The 10,002-nt window shown below is 36.8% G+C and overlaps 1 long non-coding RNA gene across 1 annotated transcript; it reads left to right on the top strand.

The window, feature by feature from the left end:
- Positions 1-263: 263 nt before the first annotated feature.
- On the top strand, positions 264-9,699 carry LOC128194910 (uncharacterized). Its single transcript, XR_008246371.1, has 2 exons — positions 264-1,300; positions 9,544-9,699. It is a non-coding gene; the product is annotated as an uncharacterized LOC128194910 (long non-coding RNA).
- Positions 9,700-10,002: the final 303 nt, after the last annotated feature.

Below are 10,002 nucleotides of genomic sequence, written 5' to 3'. Positions count from 1 at the left end.
AAACTATATTATTAAAATGGTACTAAATAATTAAGAAACACTAAGGCTATTTTATTTTTATAATTTCGTAATCTATATAATAAAAAGCTAACAAAACAAAACTTTATTTATTTATTTGCAAATGAAGATGCTATCAGATGTCCTAAAACGATTTATTTAATTTTATAATTTTATCTTCTTTTCTTAGTTTATGAAATAATATTCGCATAAATGTTTAAAATGAAATAAATGAGAATCTAAAATAGAAAATGAATTAGCATGGAAAGATACTAATAAAATAAATTGTGTGGTGAAAAAGTATGCGTCCGGTGAATAACTATAAAGCAAGAAATAAAATAAAACAAACAAAAACAATAACAAAATATATGAGGGGGCGCATGATTAAAAATAATGGGGTGTGTGAAATGAAAATAAAAAAAAACACACAAATAACAAATGGGTAAAGAAAATAAAAGCAGAAAGTAAAATAAATAAAAAAAGCAACCCAATAAGCGTAAGGGTGTAGAGATGAAAAACCAGGGGTGCTTGACGAAATATTTAGCCCAAGCTTAACTTCTTTCACGTCAGAAACCTAGGTTTCTTTTATCCCTCCGGTGAGACAAAACACAACTCCTTCTTGCCTTTTTTCCTTTCACCGTAAGAATCACAGCACCATCAACACCACGTCTCAAACTCCGGCCACCTATGCTCTTGTCAGAAGTCGCTCTAAACACTACGGCCCCTTTTTCTTTTATCTTTGACCTTATGTTTCAATAGATCAGCCTCCCACCATTCACGATTCCCTCACCTGAAATTCCTAATTTCATCTCCTCTTCAACACAAAATAGAACGCCCCACTTTCATCTATACTCTACTTCTCGTGGAGAAATAAACACAATGCCATGATCTCACCGACGCTCCCCTTTACCTGTCATCCGCCGCCGAAACTACACCGCTGACGCCGATGATTGTCTCTACTTCGCCGCCGTCAGCCTTGGAGGCCGCCACGACGCTACCCTCTCACTTTCCTCCTTCGAATGGGGCTCATCATTTCCAAGGTTCATCACCGTCACACCATAACGCCGTGACTGGGAATGCCTCCTATTTATTGTGTTTTCTGTCTTTGCATGGAAGTGGCCCCCTGGGGTTTTTGGTGGTTGGAAGATGAAATTAAAGTTGAAGTTGGATGGGAGAATGGGATTCTATGACGTGCGTGATGGAGGAAATGGTTTCGGAGGGTGTGATTCTATTGAGTGAATGAAGGAATAGAAAGTTCGTGTGGGTGTCCGTGATGGAGGAAATGGTTTTGGCTTCGGAGGAGGTGATGAAGTTGCTCCAGCAGAAGTGAAGATTGAAGGCAGTGGAATGATGAATTGAATCATGAGCAATGTTGAATATGGCTCACGAAAGGTAGTGGCAGCGGACTGAGATGTGATTTAGCAGCAGCAGTATAGTTAATGCAGTGGAGACAGATCTGGATGCAGAGATGGATATAGAGATGGGTGCAGAGCTCTATGGTGAATGGATTATCTAACTCAGAAAGCTTTCACTGGAAGGAAGCTAGAAGGAGAAGGAAAGCTCAATAAAAGGTGACTTTTGGCAAAGTTCTGGTTGCTGGAAAAATGCATCAGCATAGTAAAACTCCATATATTCAAAAGTGAACTTCAAGCTTTGCTTATGAGATTTTATAGATCAATCTCAAAGCTTAAGCAAGCATTTTACACGTTTTCTTTATGAGATTTTATAGATCAATCTCAAAGCTTAAGCAAGCCTTTTACACGTTTTCTTTAGATCTGAAATGTTAACCATGTGCTAAATGTGTGGCTTCTAGAAAGCCTTATGAAACACGTTGATAATTGAATTTTACATGTGAAAATGAAAAATTACTAATGCCACCCCATAGAAGGATAAGCACACCCCTTCTTGTGTGTAAATGTCCATTTTACCCTTCTCCATGTTTTGGCAAATTTGGAACATCTTCTTGTTCTCCAATTTTCCATCGAAAAATAGTAAATAGTATTTGACCTTGGGGAGAATACTCATCTTGGAGCTTTTTGGCCATTCCTCTTGTGATGGGTCCTATGGTGTTAGACCTTCTTGTATCATCCCCTCCCTCTTGAGAAGGATTTGCCCTCAAATCTAAAAGGTCTTCATCTTCACTATCAAATCCTGAAAAAGGTTTAAGATCAGGATACATTGAAGGTAGCATGAACACCATATTCAGGAGGAAGATCAAGTTGATATGCATTGTTATTAATCCTCCTTATCACTCTAAAAGGTCCATCTCCTCTAGGATTGAGTTTGGATTTTCTTAATTGAGGAAATCTTTCTTTTCTAAGATGAATCCAAACTAAATCTCCTTCATTGAAGATTAACTCTTTCTTACCCTTATTATGTTGCTTGGCATATTTCTCATTTTGTTGTTGAATTTGAATTTTAACCCTTTGATGTAATTCTTTGATAAATTTAGACTTAGATACCCCATTTTGATGAATAAAATCAATAGAATTTGGAAGGGGTATTAAATCCATAGGTGTCAAAGGATTAAAATCATAAACAACTTCAAAAGGAGACAATTTAGTAGTTCCATGAACTACTCTATTGTAAGCAAACTCAACATGAGGTAGGTACTCATCCCAAGATTTGTGATTTCCTTTAAGAACTACCCTTAGTAAAGTGGAAAGAGATCTATTGACTACTTCAGTTTGGCCATCTGTTTGAGGATGACAAGTAGTAGAAAAAGATAACTTAGTCCCTAATCTAGACCATAAGGTCCACCAAAAGTGACTAAGAAATTTTGTATCTCTATCCGAAACTATTACCTTAGGTAACCCATGAAGTTTAACCACATCTCTAAAGAATAACTTTGCAATGTTGCTTGCATCATCTACTTTGTGGCAAGGTATAAAATGAGTCATTTTGCTAAATCTATCTACCACCACAAAGATAGAATCAAAACCCCTAGAAGTTTTAGGAAGACCTAACACAAAATCCATACTTATCTCTTCCCAAGGGGTGGAAGCAACATTCAAAGGAGTATACAGTCCATGAGGCATTGATTTAGATTTAGCTTCTAAACAAGTTATACACTTAAAGCAATGCCTTTGAACATCCCTTCTCATGTGAGGCCAAAAGAATTTTTCTTTCAACATGCCAAGGGTCTTTTCTACCCCAAAATGCCCCATTAATCCTCCCTCATGTGTCTCTTTAACAAGGAGTTTTCTATGTGAACCTTGGGGAATGCAAATTTTTCCTTCTATAAAAAGATACCCTTCTTTCACATAGAATCCTCCTTGAGGCTTATTGAGACATTCCTCATAGATATGAGCAAAATCAAGATCTTGTGAATATAATTCAAGAATGTTATTAAATCCAAAAATTTGAGCTTCCAATGTGGTTAATAGATTAATTTTTCTTGACAAAGCATCAGCCACCACATTGGATTTTCCTTTCTTGTATTTAATAACATAAGTGAATTGTTCAATGAATTCCAACCACTTAGCATGCCTCTTTTGTAACTTGTGTTGGCTCTTCAAATACTTAAGTGATTCATGATCACTATGAATGATAAACTCCTTGGCAACAAGGTAATGTTCCCAAGTTTGAAGAGCCCTCACAAGTACATATAGTTCTTTGTCATAGGTGGGGTAATTACAAGAGGCACCATGAAGTTTTTCACTAAAGTATGCAATTGGGTGTCCTTCTTGTAATAATACTGCACCTATGCCAAATCTTGAAGCATCACATTCTAGCTCAAAAGTTTTGGAAAAATTTGGCAAAGCTAGAATGGGTGCTTGTGTGAGCTTCTCTTTGAGTAGCTCAAAAGCTTTTTGTTGTTTATTCCCCCAATGGAATGTAACATCTTTTTTCACCAACTCATTGAGGGGTGAAGCAAGACTAGAGAAGTTAGGAACAAATCTTCTGTAAAAGCTTGCCAACCCATGGAAGCTCCTTACTTCTCCTACATTCTTTGGAGGAGGCCAATCTTGGATAGCCTTTATTTTTTCTGGGTCCACATGAACCCCATTTTTGGTGACCACAAATCCAAGAAATATGACACTATCAACACAAAAGGTACACTTGTCAAAGTTTGCAAACAATTTGTGTGTTCTAAGAATTGTTAAAACAACTCTCAAATGATTTTCATGAGTTTGCAAATTTTGACTATATACCAAGATGTCATCAAAGTAAACAACTACAAACTTCCCAATGCAATCCCTAAGGACATGATTCATAAGTCTCATGAATGTGCTTGGAGCATTTGTAAGACCAAAAGGCATAACTAGCCATTCATATAATCCAAACTTGGTCTTAAAGGCAGTTTTCCATTCATCACCTTCTTTAATTCTTATTTGGTGATAGCCACTTTTTAAATCTACCTTTGAAAATATTTGTGCTCCATGCAATTCATCCAACATATCATCAAGCCTAGGAATGTGATGTCTATACTTGATTGTGATGTTGTTGATAGCTCTACAATCACAACACATGCGCCACTTCCCATCTTTTTTTGGGACAAGCAACACTGGTACAACACATGGACTTAGACTCTTTTGAACTAAGCCTTTATCTAGCAACTCTTGGACTTGTGTCTCAATCTCCTTAGTTTCTTGGGGGTTTGTCCTATAGGCTGGCCTATTAGGAAGAACTGCCCCTGGAATGAAGTCAATTTGATGTTCAATTCCTCTTATGGGTGGAAGCCCTTTTGGAATTTCTTGTGGGAATAGATCATCAAATTCTTTCAAAAGTTTTTGAATGGATGGAGAAAGAGTTGAAGTTTTTGAATCACTAGATGTGCATGTAAGTGTCCCTTGACAAAGAAGAAGATATGAAGGTTGCTCAACTTGAAGTGTATTGATTAAAGTCATTTTGTTTAAAAGGACTTCATGTTGAGTGACCTTAGGTGGCACATTTGTTGCTATACCCTCCTTTCTTTTTGACTTTTTCTTTTGATCATGTTCTTGCTTTCTTAAAGACTTCATTTGTGCTTGATCCTTAGCCACTTGGGTAGGAGTCAAAGGATGAAGCACAAACTTCTTGTCCTTTTGATGGATAGTGATGGTATTGGTTAGACCATGATGGATAGTTTGATGATCAAATTGCCATGGTCTCCCCAATAACACATGACATGCTTCCATGGGAACTATATCACATAGAACTTCATCTTTGAAGTTCCCAATGGAAAATGCCAACTTCACTTGATTCTTGACTATTATATCCCCATCTTCATTTAGCCAATGAAGTTTATAAGGTTTTGGATGGGGTATAATATCAAGCTTTAACTTCTCAACCAACCTTGTGCTACAACAATTGCAACAAGATCCACTATCAACAATGAGAGAACAATGATTTTCTTGAATTTTACATCTTGTGTGAAAGATGTTCTCTCTTTGTGATATGTGTTCAAGACTTGGTTGGTTGCTAAGTATCCTTCTCACCATGAGCAGTTGCCCATCATCAGCATATATTTCCTCTTCCCTCTCTTCTTCCTCAGTCTCACTTGTACTAGTTGGGGTGTCACTTTCACTACTATAAATGTCCTTGCCTTTCAAAATAATGTTTCTTTTTGTAGGACATTGAGTAGCTACATGACCCCTTCCTAGACATTTGAAGCATTTGATTTCACTGGTTCTGGTGTGTGAGGGTGTTTCTTTCTTGGGTCTCTCTTCTATTTTGGCTAGAGGTTTAAATGGCTCTTTTTCTTTAAAAATTTTCTTTTCAAAAGTAGGTTGAACTTGAATTCTTTTAGAAGAAGATTTTCTCAAGTTTTGTTGTTCTACCTTTATACACATTTGAACAAGATCATTCAAATCTCTATAAGGTAGAAGTTCAACCCTATCTCTTATGTCAAAATTGAGCCCACTTAAAAATCTAGCTAAAGTAATTTCTGGACCCTCCACTATACCTGCCCTCATCATATACAACTCCATCTTTTGTCTATATTCCTCAACTGTCATAGACCTTTGTTGTAACCTTTGGAGTTTATCCATGAGTTCTCTATTGTAGTAGGAGAGAATGTGTCTCCTCCTAAGGGCAGACTTGAGATCATTCCAATAGTGGATGGGAGGGGCTTGATGTCTAAGCCTCTCTTTGACCAAAGCAGTCCACCAGTACATTGCATACCCTTGAAAACTTAGGGTAGCTAGAGAGACCTTCCTCTCTTCACTCACTTGGTGGCATTCAAATAATTGTTCTACCTTCATCTCCCAATCAAGATAAGCCTCTACATTGTCCTTCCCATGGAAGTGAGGCAACACAACATTGACTTCTTTAGGGGGTGGGGGTGCATGAGAATTTCTCCTATGCCTTCTAGAAGTAGAAGGCTGATGAGGGTAATAATCACCCAGACTCATAGACATCCCTCCCTCTTGAGAGTTTTCACTCTGACTTCCCCTAGACTTACTTTTCCTTATCATTCTCAACTCATCTTGAATAACAGCATTTTGAAGCTCTCTATTGACTTTCTCTTCATTCATTTCTCTTCTTATTTCCTTGAATTCATTAACTAAAGTTTGAAGAGAAAAATGTTCTTTTTCACTATCACTAATCCTAGGAGAATGCCTTCTAGACATTATGATGGACTTAAATGTTATTCTTGAAGTAAAGACTAGAGATTTTCACTTGAAGCAATATTCCAGGTAAGGGAGGTGATTCACTAGGAATGCTTAAGTACCAAGCCTTATCCTTGCCAAATATGCTTCTTGCTACTTACTAGAGTCCTTAGATCAAAATCACTCTTAAATCCACCTAAGTCTTAAAGACAACAAAGAAATCACAAAGTAAAGAAAAGACACAACCTAACTCTAAATTCGGACCCCTAAGAGAGCTTCCTATTCGCACAAGATATATGCTATCTAGTTGAGAATGGAACAAGTAATTAAAGTGAGGTCTCCTAGGTGAGGCTTAGACTTTGGATCTAAGACACACTCACCGTCTACCAATTTTAAAGTGATGAGACTTTTAGTCAAGTTAGCAAATGAGAGAAGAACACTTATGAGCTCTTCCACTTCACTTGCTTGAAATGGCCAACTTACAAAATTGAAAAAGAAAGTAAACACCAAAAATACAAGGGAAACACAAAATTTGGTAAACAAGGATGTGGTTGAATGTGGCAGCTTTGGTTGCTCTCAAACAAGTAATGAATCAGCTTGGATTCAGGCAATTCTCTCAGCTGCAAGTGAATTATGCTGCTGTTGCAGCAACCAGTTTGATGCAGACCAGTGAAGAATTTGGTTCTACTGCACCAAAAATTTCAGCCTCAATGTTGATCTTTCCTTGCGCCAATCCACTCCCTAAGATGCTACCAGTGTTGTAGGACCTCCTGAGATAATTCTGCACCCAACAAAGAGCTCATACAGACCACCAATAATCAATTATTAAGCCAGAAAATCAACACTGTTGCTGCCAGAAACTGTTAAACCAGAATGCACAACTGTAGTTTTATCAAACAGCTTATGTGCAGGATTTTCAAACAGCTTAAATCAATCAATTAATCGGTTTCCAATGAATGGTGGCACTCAAAATGAACTTAGGAAAGGATCTAGAGTAGATTTGAAAAGCAAGAACAAAGATAAGTTGCAGCTTTGATCAATTTCGAAACCAAATGTAAACTAGGCAAAGTGTTTGATAAAATGCCTAGAAGAAAGCTGAAAAACTGTGCATCAGATTTTAAATTTTGCTTGGCACTAGTTCACACAGCTTTTTACAATGCAGTTTATAGTAAGATTTGAATTGTGCACTTCTTTTAATTCAATTGAACCAAGCTTTTGCTACCAATTCTGAACTAAATTTGATGCAGTAATCACAACAAGCTTTCAAATTAAAAATTCTGCAACTATACCAGGAAAAGATGCTTAAAAATTGGTGGTTTGAATGGTCATTTTGCACAAACAAATTTGGACTCTTAATTTTATGATTGGAGCAAATTTGTTTTACCAAATATGACTTGTGCAAACTGCCAGCAGAGGCTAAATGCTTTTAAATCAAAATTTGACTATTGCAGTTGCTCTTTCACACCAAATTTGGCCAATTCACCATCCAATTTTTAGCAAAAGAATCAAACTGATATGTAATCAATTAAAATGACTCTAGGACAGCAAATCAAACTTAAACAAGACTCTAGGAATGACTGAAAAGATATCCAAATATGAGTTCTAATTTGGACAGATTCAAAATCAGAAAAAATGACTCAAACAATGATGATTGCAGTTCGGTCAAGCTGCTTAAACCAGGATTTCCAGATTCTGCATAATGGTGCATCCAGTTTTTATGGTCTTAGACAATACAATATTCATATGGTTTGCACATATTGTAAAGTCAGCATATCATCACAGCCAAGGATGATATTTCCATACAATGCAGTTTCAGAGAAAACATCTGAAAACCATATTTAAAACAGATTTGGATCAGCATTCATTGGCACTGCACTGTGATGGAATTCAAGATGCACTGAGCTCTTTAATCATTGCTCATCTCATGTGCTTCTATTGAAAATCCAATCAAACACAGCAGATTTATCCCAAACCAGTTTCAACTCAGAAATTTGACAAAATAAACCAAAACACAGTACTAGACATGACAGAATTAGATTTCAAAATTAAAAGACTCAAAGCAAAGAATTGACCGATTAAAATGATGAACAATAAAGCAATTAAAAGCTGGAAACAACAAATTTCTCAATTGAAATCTACTGGAACTGTGAAAACAATGTAACAGTACAACAGAATACAGAAAACAAGAATGGAAATGTTGACAGAATGCAGTGAATGAAAACAGATACTCAGCTGGAGCGTGATGCAGAACCAAGGCTCTGAATACCACTTGATGAAGTTGCTCCAGCAGAAGTGAAGATTGAAGGCAGTGGAATGATGAATTGAATCATGAGCAATGTTGAATATGGCTCACGAAAGGTAGTGGCAGCGGACTGAGATGTGATTTAGCAGCAGCAGTATAGTTAATGCAGTGGAGACAGATCTGGATGCAGAGATGGATATAGAGATGGATGTAGAGATGGGTGCAGAGCTCTATGGTGAATGGATTATCTAACTCAGAAAGCCTTCACTGGAAGGAAGCTAGAAGGAGAAGGAAAGCTCAATAAGAGGTGACTTTTGGCAGAGTTCTGGTTGCTGGAAAAATGCATCAGCATAGTAAAACTCCATATATTCAAAAGTGAACTTCAAGCTTTGCTTATGAGATTTTATAGATCAATCTCAAAGCTTAAGCAAGCCTTTTACACGTTTTCTTTAGATCTGAAATGTTAACCATGTGCTAAATGTGTGGCTTCTAGAAAGCCTTATGAAACACGTTGATAATTGAATTTTACATGTGAAAATGAAAAATTACTAATGCCACCCCATAGAAGGATAAGCACACCCCTTCTTGTGTGTAAATGTCCATTTTACCCTTCTCCATGTTTTGGCAAATTTGGAACATCTTCTTATTCTCCAATTTTCCATCCAAAAATAGCAAATAGTATTTGACCTTGGGGAGAATACTCATCTTGGAGCTTTTTGGCCATTCCTCTTGTGATGGGTCCTATGGTGTTAGACCTTCTTGTATCAGGAGGTGATTATGTTGAGTTGATAGAGAGGAGCGTGAGAGTGAACCCTCCAAAGTCCCCGTAGTGTGTGAAGGGAATTGGGAATAAAAGGGAAAAGTGGTTTTGGATCGTTTCGGGTCAGAGGAGCACAGGGGTGGAGAGCAAAACGGAGCGTGTGTCAGTGTGCGTGAGGGAGGAACCGTTTCTCTTTTTTCTTTTTGAGAATTGGGTGTGAGGGTACGTGATCAAGGGCGTGTCCTGCTCCTTTTTTTCTTTTTTTTTTCTTTTTGCTTTCTTTTTAAAATATTCATATAGAAAATCAAATAATAAAAAAATGAAATAAAATAATAGTAAAAACAGAATTAAAATCATAAAAAGATATAAAATAAAATAAGATAAAATAAAAAAGAAAGACATATATTATTTAGTTAGCTGGACGAAATTGGGTGTTGACAGTTGTCCCTCTCTACTTAGATTTTATTAGA

The sequence above is a fragment of the Vigna angularis genome, chromosome 1 (assembly GCF_016808095.1).
Source record: "Vigna angularis cultivar LongXiaoDou No.4 chromosome 1, ASM1680809v1, whole genome shotgun sequence".
NCBI classification, from domain to species: domain Eukaryota; kingdom Viridiplantae; phylum Streptophyta; class Magnoliopsida; order Fabales; family Fabaceae; genus Vigna; species Vigna angularis.
The sequence above is the reverse complement of the archived record's forward strand: the minus strand, read 5'-3'. Positions and strand labels throughout refer to the sequence as shown.